Source organism: Chenopodium quinoa, unplaced genomic scaffold, assembly GCF_001683475.1.
Source record: "Chenopodium quinoa cultivar QQ74 unplaced genomic scaffold, ASM168347v1, whole genome shotgun sequence".
Classification (NCBI taxonomy): Eukaryota; Viridiplantae; Streptophyta; class Magnoliopsida; order Caryophyllales; family Amaranthaceae; genus Chenopodium; species Chenopodium quinoa.
Window position 1 is genome coordinate 349,776 of NW_018743252.1, and position 15,678 is coordinate 365,453.

Below are 15,678 nucleotides of genomic sequence, written 5' to 3' on the forward strand. Positions count from 1 at the left end.
CGGTTTGGGGTCCCTATGTCTGTGGTGTTTTACAACGGTCCTCAATTTGAAACGCCTACCCTCAAAAATTGGTTGAGAGATCAGGGGATCTCACATTATTTAACATCTGTTGGCCGACCCCAAACAAACGGCCAAGTTGAAGCCTTCAACAAGCTCATCTCAAACGGCATAAAAAAGAAGATTGAAAGAGCCGGTGGTCTTTGGGCGGATGAGTTACCTCACGTCCTTTGGGCCATCAGAACAACCGAAAAGGGGGCAACCGGTGAAACCCCATTTCTCATGACATACGACACTGAAGCCGTCTTACCAATTGAGCTTTATGAGCCAACACTTCGGGTCATGCTTTATGACGAAGAAGCTAATTGGTAGGCCATGCGTCTTGCATTGGACTCTCTCTCGGAACGTAGGGGCAATGCTGCCTTGCGTCATGAGATATACCGTCTGAGAATGAAGAGGGCTTAAAACAGAAAAGTACACAAGCGGCCCCTCAAAGTGGGGGACTTTGTGCTACGAAAAATGGAGTCAACCGGTAGGGCAAATGAACAAGGAAAACTAACCCCAAATTGGGAGGGCCCCTACCGGATTTTTGAAGAAATTAGAGACGGCACCTACCGCCTGGAAACCCCAAATGACAGGCCTTTAGCCAGAACACGGAATGTAGACAAATTTGAAAAAGTACTACTTCTAAGGAAATTGTAATTATTTTTTGTAAATAGAGTAAATGAACAAAGGATACTTTATTTCAATTTTTTGTTGAAAGTCCCGTGTGCAATGCACACCCGGGCACCTTTTAAAGTCCAGTGTGCAATGCACACCCGGACACCTTTTAAAGTCCCGTGTGCAATGCACACCCGAGCACCTTATAAAGTCCCGTGTACAGAGCACAACCGGGCACCATTCAAAGTCCCTGTGCAAGGCACAACCGGGCACTTCTAAAAATCCCCTGTGCAATGCACAACCGGGCATCCTAAGTACCTAACTTAGCTTAATAAAGGCACAAAGACAATATATCTTAAACCGTCTGCTTTAAATACAAAATAGGCATCCGGCGACACCCATCCGGGTGAATTCGTTGAAGAGAACATCTCCCTTCCGGGTGGCACATTGTTCTATGCGTCATATTCTCAAACGGCTTCAACCGCCTAGGTTGAAAATAACCCATGTACGTTTGAATGACCTATCGCAAACAAGATAAAACCGGCTATTGCCCCAATGCAATACAGACGATAACTTAAATCTTGCTAAGCAGCCGGCTTTGCCCAAAAGCACTACAGCCGGACCCCGCTTCTATCTCGATTTTCACTAAATCATCTTCAAATTGACATTGGCTATTTCCCCAAGGCCATACAGCCGATATAAATGTCTTATATTGCAACCGGCTATTGCCCCTAGGTAATACAGCCGGCAATTGACAACAATGTCAACTACATTTGTGCTTGGTTATTGCTCAAAAGCAATACAGGCGGGAATCCACATATTTATATATATCCGGATACCATTCAAGACGTATACATCCGGTACGATTCCGTCCATATGGACGTTGAACTGAGCCAGCCAGCCAACGAATTCAACTTACCCACCCTGTTGTACAACGGTCAAGGATCGCCTAATCGTTTGTCCCGATGTATATGGATGGCTGCCTGCTTAGAGTTGGTAACTATAAGCAAACAACCATCCAGGGGCAAGCAGGGTTCACACATCTGGCTGCAAGCATGATTTAACGATTTGATGCACAAAAAAAAAAAAAAAAAAAAAATCGAGAATTGCAAATGTGCAAAGCAAACCGACACAGTCGGCACAAATATATTAAAAATATGTCAAATGTTAACCGGACCCCTGTCCGGGAAAAGTGATACAAAAATTCACGGCTCGCAGGCCGGTTAGAGAAAAGAAAGAAATCCTACTGCTGTTGTTGCTGGGTTTGTTGTTGCTGCTGCTCCGGCTGCTGGCCTTGACCGGCGTTAGGGGCATCTTAGGTCTGCTGGGTTTGAGTTCCCTCACCCGGCACTTCTCCTTTCGTCTGCTCCTCCCCTACGCCGGCTTACTCATCAAACGATGCCGGTTGCTGAAGCCCGAGAACTTGAGCATCAAATACTTTAGTTGCGTATTTGTACCTCAAGTCAAAGAAAGCGTAGTCGATCTCCGGATGGATCATGGACCACGCCATCTTCATGCGTGCTTCGCAGTCACGCTTCTTCTCGTTCACCAGCCGGGTCTGCTCAGCCGCCAGCTGGTCCAGAGCATCTTTCTTGGACTTAACCAAATCATTTTTGGTTATGTCCAGCTCCCCCTACAGCCGGGTGACCTCCTCCTTCAACCCAGTCTTCTCCTTCTCCACATCCTTCAGAGCTTGGATGTCGGTTTTGAGCTGGTCGATCTGGAGTTGACGGTCAGCAGCCGTCTTGTTGGCAGTGTCAGCATCAACCGTCAGCAGCTGGATGAGTTCCTCCTGTTTCATCTCCCGGGCTTTAGTGTGGATTTCAAGCATTAGGGAGTTGTACTGACATACATCAATTAAATTGGCTGCCCGTTTCAGGGCATCCCTTACCTCCTCTTGCTTCTTTTGCAAGGGGGCTTTTAACCCATCCACCCTTAGCATCGCCTGCAAGAGCAACCGGTAATTGAGTTAGCAAAAATAAACTTAAAAACATCAGCTACCAAAACTTGCACAAAAGTACCTAATCCGGAAAAACAGTAGATTGTGCAAAGCTACTACATCCGGCAACTTACCTCAGCCAGCAATGAGGTGATCCGGTCAAGGTTGACCTGGCTGACACCCGGCACAGCCTCCCTCTCGGACCTGGTCAAGGTCCTTATCATTCTCCTGGCATAGTTTTGCATGTCCGGCCAGCGAGAAGCGATATCTGCATCATGAGACATATCGGTTAAGTGTTGGGAATAAACAGCTCCTACATTCAACCGATTCCCAACCGAGTCTCCCGACTGAGAAGTATGAGACTTGACTCGAACTGGCCCAAGCGGCCAGGGGGGGTCAAAAGCAGAGTCCATACCTTGGTCATCCGGCTGAGGGGTGCCACCACCCCCAGCCGCATTGGAGCCGGATGCAATAGCAGGCACCCGGCAAGAAGGAGCAGGCTCCCTAGATCCGGTCTCAGCCGGCTCAGAGCTCGGGCCAAGACTTTGCAGACTTTTGCCTGCAGTAGTGGGCCTCATAGGAGCCGGAGTCCTGCCAGCTGATGGCGGAGTAGGGCCTTCTGAGACCCTGCGCCTTTGTGGAGGCGGTTGAGGAAGCTCCCCACCCGGTCTCACCATCTGGTGGATTGATCGGGGAACATTGTGGCTTCCCGTCTGTAAAAAACAATCCACAAGTCAGAATCAAGGTTATTGGCAAAATAAGCAAACGGTTTTATGACAGCCGGTGCTTACCCCACTGGCCCGGGCAGCAAGTTGAGCCCGTTTCTGCTCCAAATGCTCTTTCCTGATCTCGGCGGCTGACTTAGCCGGCGTCATCTCAGGCGGAGTCATTTCTAAACCTTCCTCTACAAAATAACAAGAAAAAGTTAGCATCATTTGCATATCATACAAACGGCATAAATTGTCGGTTAAGCAGTAGACCTTTGTTATACAAGGTGCTGAGACCACAAGCGGAGAGAAACGCCTGGTTCTTGAACTAGTCCGGATGAGGGACCCAGAATAGAGGAACAATGATTTGTGTCCTGTCATCCAAAGGCACGGTAGTCTTCTTAAACAACCCCGGCTCCATTATGGCATCCCAAGCCTCAGCTGGAACCCTTGGTAGGGCGCACTTCTTTTCTAGAAGAGCCGGGTTCTTGTTGTAACGGCGCATCCGGTGATTAACAACCGTTGAAGGGGAAGAGACGTAATAAAACTTGCTCTTCCAGCTTGTCCACTTGGAGGGCTTCTCCAAGGTCATCATGTATTCCGGATGCGTGGTAAGAGTGTACCAGGCATTCCAGCCGCCTGGGGCACGGCTTAAGTAATGCATATGCGCAAACGCCTCCCAGCTAGGCGTCACTTCCTGCATCTCGCAGGCGGCAATATAGCCGATGATGTTCACCTAAGAGTTGGGTGTAAGCTGCCAGACCCCCAAGTCGTAGCCTCTTAAAATGGCTTTAATGCATCTGTGAAGGAGGAATCGGAGGCCGGCTTTGAATGCCGCCTCATAGCAGCCGAAGTAGTTATCGGCATGATTCAAGTCATCTTCCCAGATAACTGACGAGCTCGCAGGCGGGACACCCAACTCCCAGCCGTCCCCTACCGGACGCTTTTTCAGAAAAGCTTCGAGTGTTGCGTTTAATGTCACAACGTCCCGGTCGCTCACGTGCGCCTCCAATGGGTTGTTTACTGCCGGCCAGCTGTATGCCTCCTCATCTTGTTGTGGGGCATCCGGCGTCATTGTGGACTCTGATGATTCGGCCTCTTGTTCGGTTTCTTCACCGCTTGAGCTCCCGAACTCTTCTAAAATCTCATCATTAGATGTACTTGGAACGCCTGGTTGATCGAAAGGAACGTCTTCAACCGGAGTACCGGCTGAATCATCTTACTTGTAATCGTGATCAATAGTCGTCCCTCTAATCCGAGCCATTCTGTCCTGCACAAGAACAGAGACGGTCGGATTCTCAGAAATGTAAGGGTGTTCCATGCACCCCCAGACGGCATCCTTAGTCCTAGATTCAGCCGTATCCGGAGAACGGTTGACAACTGCCCTAAGTCGTGCCGTGTGTGTATTGGGAGAGTCCATTATTCTCTAACCTATACAACCGGTAAACTCAAGAGGTTACTAAAGGGGCAAGGATGATACCTTGTATTTATGAAGACGGTTGAAGAAAACTAGTGTTGAAATTCCAAGATATGGCTTGAAGATGCCACAGGCGGAGACAACCGTTTGTGTTGAAAACCTGAAGCACAAATACAAACAGTCAGGCATTTTGGAAGAAATTCACACAAAGATACCCCAGGCGGTATCAATAAAGTATGTTAAAAAACATTACAAGCGGTATCATAATAGCTTGCTCAGAGATACCCCAGGCGGTATCCAGGAGGCTTGCTCAAAGATACCACAAATGGTATCACAACGTTTTGTTCAAATACACCCCATGCGGGATCAATAAAGCTTACTCAAAAATGCCCCAGACAGCACACCTCCGTCTGAGGCTCCATTAAATGGATATCATAAACCAAGGATCCCTCAAGTGTTAAATGTTGAAGGTTGCTTAAAGACCCCCCCCCCCCAGTCGGCATGAGAGCCGGCTGAGGGTGTTTGAAGGGCAAGCCATGAACAAGCTATGAAGATCATTGTTCAAGCGCCCCCAGGCAGTTTAAGCCAAGCTAAGGGTGCGAACTATCCAAGTCTTGAAACATAGCCTGCATATACCCCAGACGGTCCATTACCGTCTGTGGGTCCAGTTCTGGAGCTATTATTTAAAGACACCCTAGACGGTCCAGAACCGTCTGTGGGTCTGATTTTGAAGAATTTTGTTTGAAGACCCCCCAGACGGCTCCTTGCCGTCTGAGGGTCTATGAAATGAGTTTTGGTAGGCAGTTGTTCGAAGGTGGTCCAGGCGGAATCTTTCCAGTTGAGGGTCTACTAGATGCAAAATGTCAGTCTAAAGATACCCTAGACGGCATGTATCCGTCTGTGGGTCCTTTGAATGCAAATTCTTGAAAACCATTGATTGCAGATATCACAGGTGGTATATCACCGCCTGTGGTCTTATGAAATGCATTATTAAAGGCCAAGGTTTTGAAGGTACCCTAGACAGTCCACACCGTCTATGGGTCTACTATTTGAAAAGCAAGGTTTAAAGATTCCCCATCCGGCATGTTACCAACTGTGGGTCTTTTAAGTGCAACTACGCGAAAACCAGTGTAAAGGTGCACAGGCGGTATTCACCTTCTGTGGGGCTATGATATGCATTCAGAGTAGTCCATTGTATAAGGATATCCCAGACGGTCCACCACCGTCTGAGGGTCTATCTTTGAGGATCATGATTTAAAGTTTCCCCAGACGGTTTACACCGTCTGCGGGTCTACCAAATGCAAGGCATAAAAAGGGCTTATGGAGTCCCAGACGGTGTATGACCGTCTGTGGTTCTACTCAAGTTAAGAAAGAGAATCAAGTCAGACGGTACCTGGGGGAATTAAGTGAAGAAGTCCTCAACCAGTATCTGTATGCGTTTCAATGAAGCAACTGGTTGCACAAACTAGCAGCCGGTGTCAGAGCTCTCAAGAAAATTTTGAAAAAATTTGTAAAGTGAAGAGGAGAGAGGGTGTGCGCCTCAATTTATAAGCAAAGACCAGAAGGCGAATCGCCACCTTCTGCCTTAAACCTTTCGAATTTCGAATCCAGGAGAGAGAGGCGGGAAGCAACTCAATCGTCGCCTCCTCATTGCTTGACACCTGTCACAGGTGACACGTGGCTGCGCCACGTCACACCTGTGAGGGGCAAATGTTTAGGGTAAAAATACCCTATGCCGCGTGGCCCAGTAGAATCGTGACACGTGGTAGCCCACCAAAGGCCCAACGGGATCCAATTGGATGCTGCCACGTGGCACCAAAACCCTAATCAGGGAACATGTCTCCCCCACTATAAATAGAGGAATCCTCCTCATTTATTGGGCATTCAAAAATTCATACACGAAACCCGATCAATATTAATTGCGGAATCTCTCTAAATCAGTGAGAAAAACCTATTTACCTTCCGCACTATTACCCATCCGTAAATCATACTAACTTGATCGTCGGAGACGAAACTCCACCCAACCGGAGTTTCGTGGTTTTGCAGGTACAGAAGTCAGGCGCGCATACTCCGTATTGTAACTCTCTCGAGGGACTAAAAACACCCGAAACAGGGTTTGCGATTTCTGTTGTCTCTTCTTCCTCCCCCTCTTCGGTAATTTGTTCATGTTTGTGTTTTTGATTGATTTATGTTTCGTGATTTCATGAATTGGGTTGATTAGTTTTTGATTGATCGATGTCGAATACTGGAATTCGGGTTTCTCTTGTTGATGGGTCGATGCTGGATTTTTGTGGGAGTCTAAGTTGAAGGTTGCTTTAGGTTTTTGGTTGAAATTTGATATTTTGCTGAGGAAAGCCTAGACATATGATGTTTACCGATTGCTTTAGTTTGAGCTAGAATTTGTTTGTATGTTAGAAATCGAAATTGATGAAGGAATATTTGATCATGCTTAATTGTGTTCATTTCATGTTTTGTGATCACCATATGCTCAGTTGTTTGTGGCAATGTTTTGCAGGCAAGGCCTATAATGCATGGAATGCCGAGCATGGGGATAATAGGCTCTCAGATATGGCCTGGTGGGGTTCCTCCTTTGGCACTTCACCAACAAAGACCAATGCATGCAGCTTCTGGAATTAGGTCCCTGACTACTTCCAATAATATGCCTTCTGTGACCCAGGTTATGTTTAGCTTCTTTGGATCTTCTTAATTGGTTTTATAATATTAGATCAATACCAAGTTCAAGTTTGGTGTTTCAGTTAGTGAATTGTAGTGAGTTTTTCATTTGTTTGGTACCTTTTGTGTAAATATAAGATTGGGAACGGATAGCTTTAGAGCTGCAGTAGAGGAAGAGGAACAACTCAATTTTGCGGAGATCTGTCTGAATTTATTTTGACCTAAAAGATTTAATTAGATTTGTATTTGTTATTTTGAATTATTTTTTTCTCTGATTTTGCTGTTGAGGCTATTCTGTTTTGTTTATGAAATGCAGGAGTGTGATGAAGTTAGCCTGTTTTGGTTATAAAATGCTGGATTATTGTTACTGTTCTGATTTATTGTTGACTGAGATAGAGGATTGTGTGTTGCTTATTGATAAATGGTTGCCAGCAACTGTGATCTGTTGCTGGCCAGGGGATGTATGTTGTGATATGTTGTTGTTGCTATTGATGTTGGTGTGTGGCCTGAGTTTCTTGAATTATGTCCCTTTTTAATGTCCCTTGATTAATGTTATTTGGAATATGTCCCTTAATTATGTCCATTGTTTAATGTTGCTTGGAATATGTTCCTTGATTATGTCCTTTGATTAATGTTGCTTGGAATATACTCCTTGACTATGTCCCTTTTTAACTGACCCCAATATAACAAACCAATGCTTGTCCCTGTTTTACCCAATTGACTATTGATATGTCTGTCCCTGTTGTCAATGATGAAACCTTAATTTTCTTGAGAGAGCCCAACTTCTAATGAAGTGATGAATAATATTTGCCATTGACCTCCCATGAACCATTTGTGTTCTGGGATGTAGTCTTTAGGCAGAATTGGTAGTCATGGAAGAAGGTGGGTTGTCAGTGATAGTTATGGGGTAACTGAGACTTTTAAATGGCCTCCTTTTTTTTTTTTTTTTTTTTTTCTCCTATCCATATCTCTATGATGAAAGTCCAGTATATGAGATAGTACACCCAAATGATAATCATCACCTATTTTCCATTAGATTCCAATCAATACATTTTATGTTTGATTTGTTGATGAGACTTTTGGGTAGATTTGTGAACTGATTTATGGGTTTATTATTAATGATGCATAGGGACATTTGAGACCTTTAAATGTGCACATTGTTCTCATACATAATTTCTTGCATTAGTTAGTAAAGTTCTGGCATCTTAATATTTATCTTATTTATTCATCTTTTCTCAGATTTATATATCCCATATATTATGCTGGCCAAACTGCCAAAGATGATCAAATAAAAAAGAAACATCAAAGCACACACTTTACTAATAGTTTCAGACTGCTTCATAAGAACAGCTTGCTAACCAAGACACTAAGCAATCTTCTTGTAGGTATCAATAACTGATTTGTTTATAAATTGTCAACTTGGAGGGTGGGAATTTTTTTTTTATGTGGTGAAGACAGTACAACAGGAATGTGTTGTTTATTTTGCAAATGCAATCAGCTTCATGTATCTTGATCGCAGATTGTGTGAGCAAATATATGGCTGTCTTAAGCTATGTGACTGTTTTTTTTTTTGCTCGCGTTGTACTAAATACTTCATCAGGAATGTAGTGTTTTTGTTATAATTATAATACAATAAGCCTTCTCTGCATGAACTGGTAGATTGGATGAGTTGTGTATTTTAGTCTTGAGTTGTGCTTGAATTGTTCACAGCCTTCATTTTGCTTTCCTCTACGTACGTTTGAAGGTTCCCTACTTCTGTCTGAGTTATCTGTTCATATTGGATTTATACTACAGAAGATGTTTTTTTTTGCTGGAATGTCAGTCTTGTCAGGTTGATCTAGTGAAAGTTGAAGGTCATACATCTTTTATTAGATATCTTGACAGCTTAGAAGCCCAACCTGAGCATCGTGCTATGGCTGTATTTATTTTAGCCATCATTGTAGATGGGCATAAACGAGGACAAGAGGCTTCTATGGAAGCTGGTTTACTTGATGTGTGCCTTCAAGATTCAACTCCTAATGGTGCTCAATCTAAGCCCTTACTTCTTCAGTGGCTTTGTCTCTATCTTGGAAAAATGTGGGAGGGCTTTAAAGAGGCTCAGATAGTAGGTTTACACGCCGGTGATGCTGTGATATCAGCATCTCTACTATCTAAGCCCCAATTTTAGGTAGCCTATCGTACACCATAGTAATTTATGTGTTTTGTCATTCTAAAATAAAAATACTATCTTCTCCATGTATAAAGACAAACATTGCCTATTTGCCTACTCTTCAGGTTAGAGCTGCTGTTGTCTTTGCATTGGGAAATTTTCTTGGTGTTGGATTTGATTTTATTGGAGATGGAGGGGATGATTGTGACGATGATGAAAAGCTTAAAGCTGAATCTATTGTAAATTTGTTTTTTTTTTTTCCAATTTTATTTTATTTGTGTGTGACCTTGTATTTTATTTTATTGGACGAAAATTGTAATATTACATCCTTTTTTTAATGAAAATATGTAACTTTATATATATGTTAGTGTTTCTATATCAATTTAAGTGAAAAAAAATGCAAAAAAAAAAAAAACAAATTATTTTTTTGGGGCATTTTTGGCACCGGTTTTGAAACAGAACCGGTGCTTAAAGTTTTTATTTTTAATTTTTTTGGGCCATTATTCGCACCGGTTCACAGCAAGAACCGGTGCGAATAACACGTTTTTAGCACCGGTTTTGAACCAGTGCTAAAGTTTTTTTTTTTTGGCATCCCTCAAATCTGCACCGGTTTTGGCATCTCTCAAATCTGCACCGGTTCAAAACCGGTGCAATAGGGGGGTTTCTAATCGGTGCACATTTGTGTTATTAAACTAGTGATGATTTTTAATATTTCAATGTAGATCTAATATTAATGTAGTTTGTTTTTCATTGTACATCTGTTCTGACTCGATGTTCTGTGATGTCTATTATGTGAAGTTTGGTTACTAGTTGGAAAAATTGGGGGGGGGGGGGGGTGGAGTAGCAGCAGCAGGTGGATAATAATGCAATGTGGCGCTCTATATGGCGTATCAATGGACCTCCTAAATGAGCAAAAAAATATTTGCTCATTTGTCAAATGAGCAATTAATTTTTTGCTCATTTTTCAAATGAGCAAAAACTTTAGTGCTCATTTGTCAAATAAAGTTCATTTTGCTCATTTTTATATGACTTTGCTTATTTTATATCCACTTTGCTTATTTGTCAAATGAGCAATTAATTTTTTGCTCATTTGTTAAATGAGCATAAACTTTATTATTGATTTGTGTAATAAATTTAATTTGCTCATTTTATGTGACTTTGATTATTTGATATTCACTTTTCGTATTTCTTATTTAGTCTTTTGATTTATATTTATGTTATTTATGGTTTTTTTTTTTTCCTAGAAATGCCTTATGGATCTTGCAACAGTTTCGACTAAACTGGTGTTGGCATACATGGACTTTAATGAAAAGCATGAACAAGCTGCCAAGTATTTTTCTCACAACGAGAAAATACAAAAGCTGAAGGAAGTGCCATGGGTATTTGTGACGAGCAAAGATTGAGTTCCCAAGCTATGCCAGAAAAACATAGCCTTTCTTTTAGCCAAGACGATGAGTGTTGGCAAGATCTGGCTGTCATTGAAGCTTGGGATAAATATTCCAAGATTTCAGCTGATGAGAAGAATGTTGAATCCTCGGTCCTTGCTAGGGCTGATTGTCCAACCGTAATAGAAGCCATTGATGTTACAAAGATTGCTGCTGAAAGTGTTTAGATAGCAAATAGTCTTTTAGAAAATGAAGGTTCTGCTATTGTAGTTGAAACTGAAAAAGTTGAAGGAGGTTCAAGTATTCGATCTAGTTTGAGATCTTCAGTTAAAAAAAGATTTGGAACTCCTACTTTCAGTTTAGGATTTGATTCTCAAAATAGTGATGATCTGGAGAACTCCCAACTACTCTATGACCTTCAGTTGCTGCTGATGCTAATGTTCCTGTACGACCTTCAGTTGTTGCTGATACTGATGTTCCTCTGAGTGGAGATGTTGGTCCTTCTGCTGCAGGTGCTGCTGATGTTCCTGTTCTAAAGAAGCGTAAAGTTCAACCATCAATGTTGCTTAGATCACCTTTTAAGGCACGGATTATCAACATTTACTCTACATTATCAAAAGTTTAGAAAAGTGTCTTGGAAGCTCTTTTTGATGATGATAAAAATCGTTTGTAAGTATTTTTTTTTATAGAATTTGTTATCTAGTACACTAACTCCCATTTGTTTTAGTGATACTAACTTTCTTAATTCCTTTATGCAGTGAACAAGTATTTTTATCCAAAGTTAATGGAAAGAATGATGTTGAAATCATGAGATTTTAACTTGAAAAGTTTTATACTTAAAATAAAATTGATTCAGAAATCATTAATGCTTGGTGTAATATTCTGAATTATAATGAAAATTTTAGAGACTCAAATTCTCCTGCCCATTTCTTTTTTAAGCTTAGTGCTACTGTAAGTTCATATTCTTTCATTTATTTTGTTTTATTGAATTATTCTACAGTATTCCTGTTGTATTTAATTTTATTTATTTCTTAAACGTGTAGGAGTGTCTTGTTCATTATGAGATTGATTCTGTTAGTCATTGGAATTTTATGTTTTGTGAGGTTGTTGAGAAGTTACACAACCAAATTGTTGCCCCAAAGAAGGACATTCAACTTTTCTTCTTCCCAGTTTATGAAAGAGATCATTATTATTTGGTATGTTTCAATGCTACCACACAGTATGGTAATATCGAGGTTATTGATTACAGTGAAGATTCCGGAGATCACACACAACTTTTAAAATATTTGGTTTGACTTAAAAGTTGATTTCTATTAACATTATGTTTGCTTATTTCAGTAAAATGATTAGATTTTAGAAATATCTATTATGTTTGCTCATTTGATGTGTTTATTTTCAGAGAAGTGCATTTCGCAATTTTATGCAATATGGAGGAAATGTACAGAGCTCTGTGTTGTCAAGCGATATCAAGCGCATGGAGTACGCTGCAATTGATTCTCCTTGGAAGTCTATAGATATTAATCATTTGCACTGTGGAATTGCATTGATGAGGCTTATGAAAACATACATGGGTTTGTCAAAGTGGCCTTCAGGTTTGAAGAAGAATAATGTAAGTCTTTCATATTATACGAAATGTCCTTAGATACTTGTTTTCTTCCTAATAGATACCCATTCTATTTTTATATGGGCTTCTTGCTGGACTTGATTATATTTTTGCCAAGCCTAAAAAAGGTTGGCTAACAGGCCTACAATGTTTACTTGTTAATTTCTAGTACCCTCTAAGTTTATAGGAATATGGACATGTAAAGTGTAAATTTACTTCAATAGCCATTACAGTAGTAGCTAAGGAACTTTTTCAATGACATTGTAGTATCAGGGGTACCTTCACTACCTTGTGATTATGTGTCTATGTGATATTTAGAACAAAGGGGGTTGGGGGGGGGAATATTTGAAAAGTTGAATGATAAAGAAAGTTCATGATAATAAAAAGGATATTAGTAGGTTTATATGCACCACCAAGTTTATATACATAGTAGGTTAGTATTTTTTTTATTATTCTTAAATAGAAGTTTAAATAAATCTTGCTCATTTGTCAAATGAGCAAGCAATTATTTGCTAATTTTTCAAATGAGCAAATTATTCTTTGCTCATTTTTCAAATGAGCAAATTGTTCTTTGCTCATTTGTCAAATGAACTTTGCTCATTTGTCAAATGAGCAAATTGTTCTTTTCTCATTTTTCAAATGAGCAAATTGTTCTTTGCTCATTTGAAAAATGAGCAAATTATTCTTTGCTCAAATGATGACATTTTCCTCTTTTATTGAATTTTGGCTATGGCCAATATACGTAGTAGATTTAATAGAGTGACCTTGCACACTTAGTCATCCACCTTCCCTTTTCCACCTCGGCAGAAACTTGGGCTATGAACTGTAGAGCCATTGAGCCAAAGTTCAGTGAACCCAATGAACCTTTAAATGTAGTAAAACTCTATTCTTTATTGATATGCTACCACAATATAAATCGGAGCAATAACACAATTTTAAGCGGATCTAACTTATTTATCTTCTTCTGTACATATTTGTTGCACATTACTACTGATATCTTTGCCTTTTGATACAAGATTAAGCTAGAATATAATTTATAAAGTAATAAGAACATTTCATAGTCTTGGCTTACATAACAAGTATGCTGCATATGAATATAAACAGTCTGTGGAGCTTATTAGCAAGATTTCAAGCTACTTTTCTTTTAAAATAACCGTAAAGGAAATCAGACTTTGGGTTTCTTAGTACTTATTCTATTCTTCTGCTTCCTGCTTCACCCTCCTTCCTGCATTTATATTTTTTAAAATTTTCTTGTTGTTTTATTTTTTATTTTCTATTTCTTACAGGTGATAATCCTAGAAAAAATTTGTGTGAAGTACACCCTGGCAATAATTTCAAATGAAATCAACACAATTCAGTCCGTTAAAGAAATTTCTCGAAAGAAGAAAAAGCAGAAGAAAGTTTCTATTAAGACTGAAGAAGAAAAAGCTGAAGAAGAAAAGGGTGAAGAAGAAAAAGCTTAAGAAGAAAAAGCTACTTGTTAGTGTAACCTCAGTATTTTGCTTGGTGTAGTGTTGATTTAAGATACTTGGTGGTGTTGATATGGCTTTCTAGGTTTAGGGAAGTAGAGAAACAATGATTTTATCAACCTGTAAGTTGTTTAGTAGTGTTGATTTGAATCGAAATTAGATAATTTGTTTGAATCAAAATTAGATTTTTGTTAGTTTTTGAATGATGTAAAAATGGTGGTTACATTTGAATCGAAATTGGATCTTTTATGTTGACTTTTGATTATGGTGACTTTTGTGGAGGTTACATTTAAATTGGATCTTTTGTGTTTATTTGAAATACATTGTCATTTATACCTATCGTTTATTTGAACTATTTGCTCATTTTACAAATGAGCAACGAACTATTTGCTCATTTGACAAATGAGTAATGAAATATTTGCTTATTTGTCAAGTCAGCAAATAATTGATTGATCATTTCACAAATGAGCAAAAAAATGCTTGTTGATTTAATGAATGATTAAATGTTTTTTTTGCTCATTTGACAAATGAGCAACTAACTATTTGCTCAATTGACAAATGAGCAACTAAGTTTTTGCTCATTTGTTACAAAAAATTGATTGCTCATTTTCCAAATGGTCAAAGAAATGTTTGCTTATTTTACAAATGAGTAAGTAATTATTTGCTCATTTGACAAATGAGCAACTAACTATTTGCTCATTTGACAAATAATTGAAATCTCATTTGATACATAATTGATTCTATTAAGAAATATAAAATCAACAAAATTTCAGCAAAATTAAATACACAAAATTTCTAAATGTTCGATAAATAATGAGGGGATGTGCTAAATAAATTAAATCTTATATTTATATAAAAGTATCATTACACTTTTTTTTGGACAATTTCTAATATCATGATGACTCAATTCACCACAACCTCTACATACTCTCTTCTTTTTCTAGGTTTTTTTCTACAGCCTTTTCTTTTTCTCCCTTCAGCCTTTTTGCACTTTTACCTCTTGTTTCAACATTTGACACATCAATCTCAGCCCCTTTCTTTTTTGAAGTCCCTTTTATTTGATACATGAACTGTAGTCCCTTGAAATTTTTGGAGGTTTGACAATTATTTCAGTTGGCACACTAGCTCTAATCAATAGCTCAATGTCTTGTTCTTTGTTGTTTGCACTTCCAGCTGTTGTTTCATTATTTCTTGCAATCCTCTTAGCCTCCAAATCCTTTCTTATTCCTTGAAGATTTATCAAAAGGTCTTGAATATCTTCATCTTTGCCTTCTGCCAAACTTACACAAGTGTGTATCTCTGACCATAAATCATTTAACAATTTTTTCTTGTCCATTATATTAGCACATTGCTCCAACAGGTTTCCTCCCAAGTCAAAAATTGGTTTCCTTAGTGCCATAGTAGTCCATCTGTGTAGCATATACTGCTTAGGAATGGTTACAAACCTTTTTGCTTTCCAAACCCAAATCATATGTCTACATGGAATTCCTTGTCTGTAAAATAGCTTCCAAGAACATGTGGTGTCATAGTTAGTTGGATTAAACACAACATCAAATGTTCTAGTCCGATTTCCTTCACTTACTTTTGCAACTTCTAATCCATTTTATGTCTTCAATTCATCAACACCACAAGAAAAACAAGCAATTTCAACCTCATATTGAAATTCATAAAAGACAGTG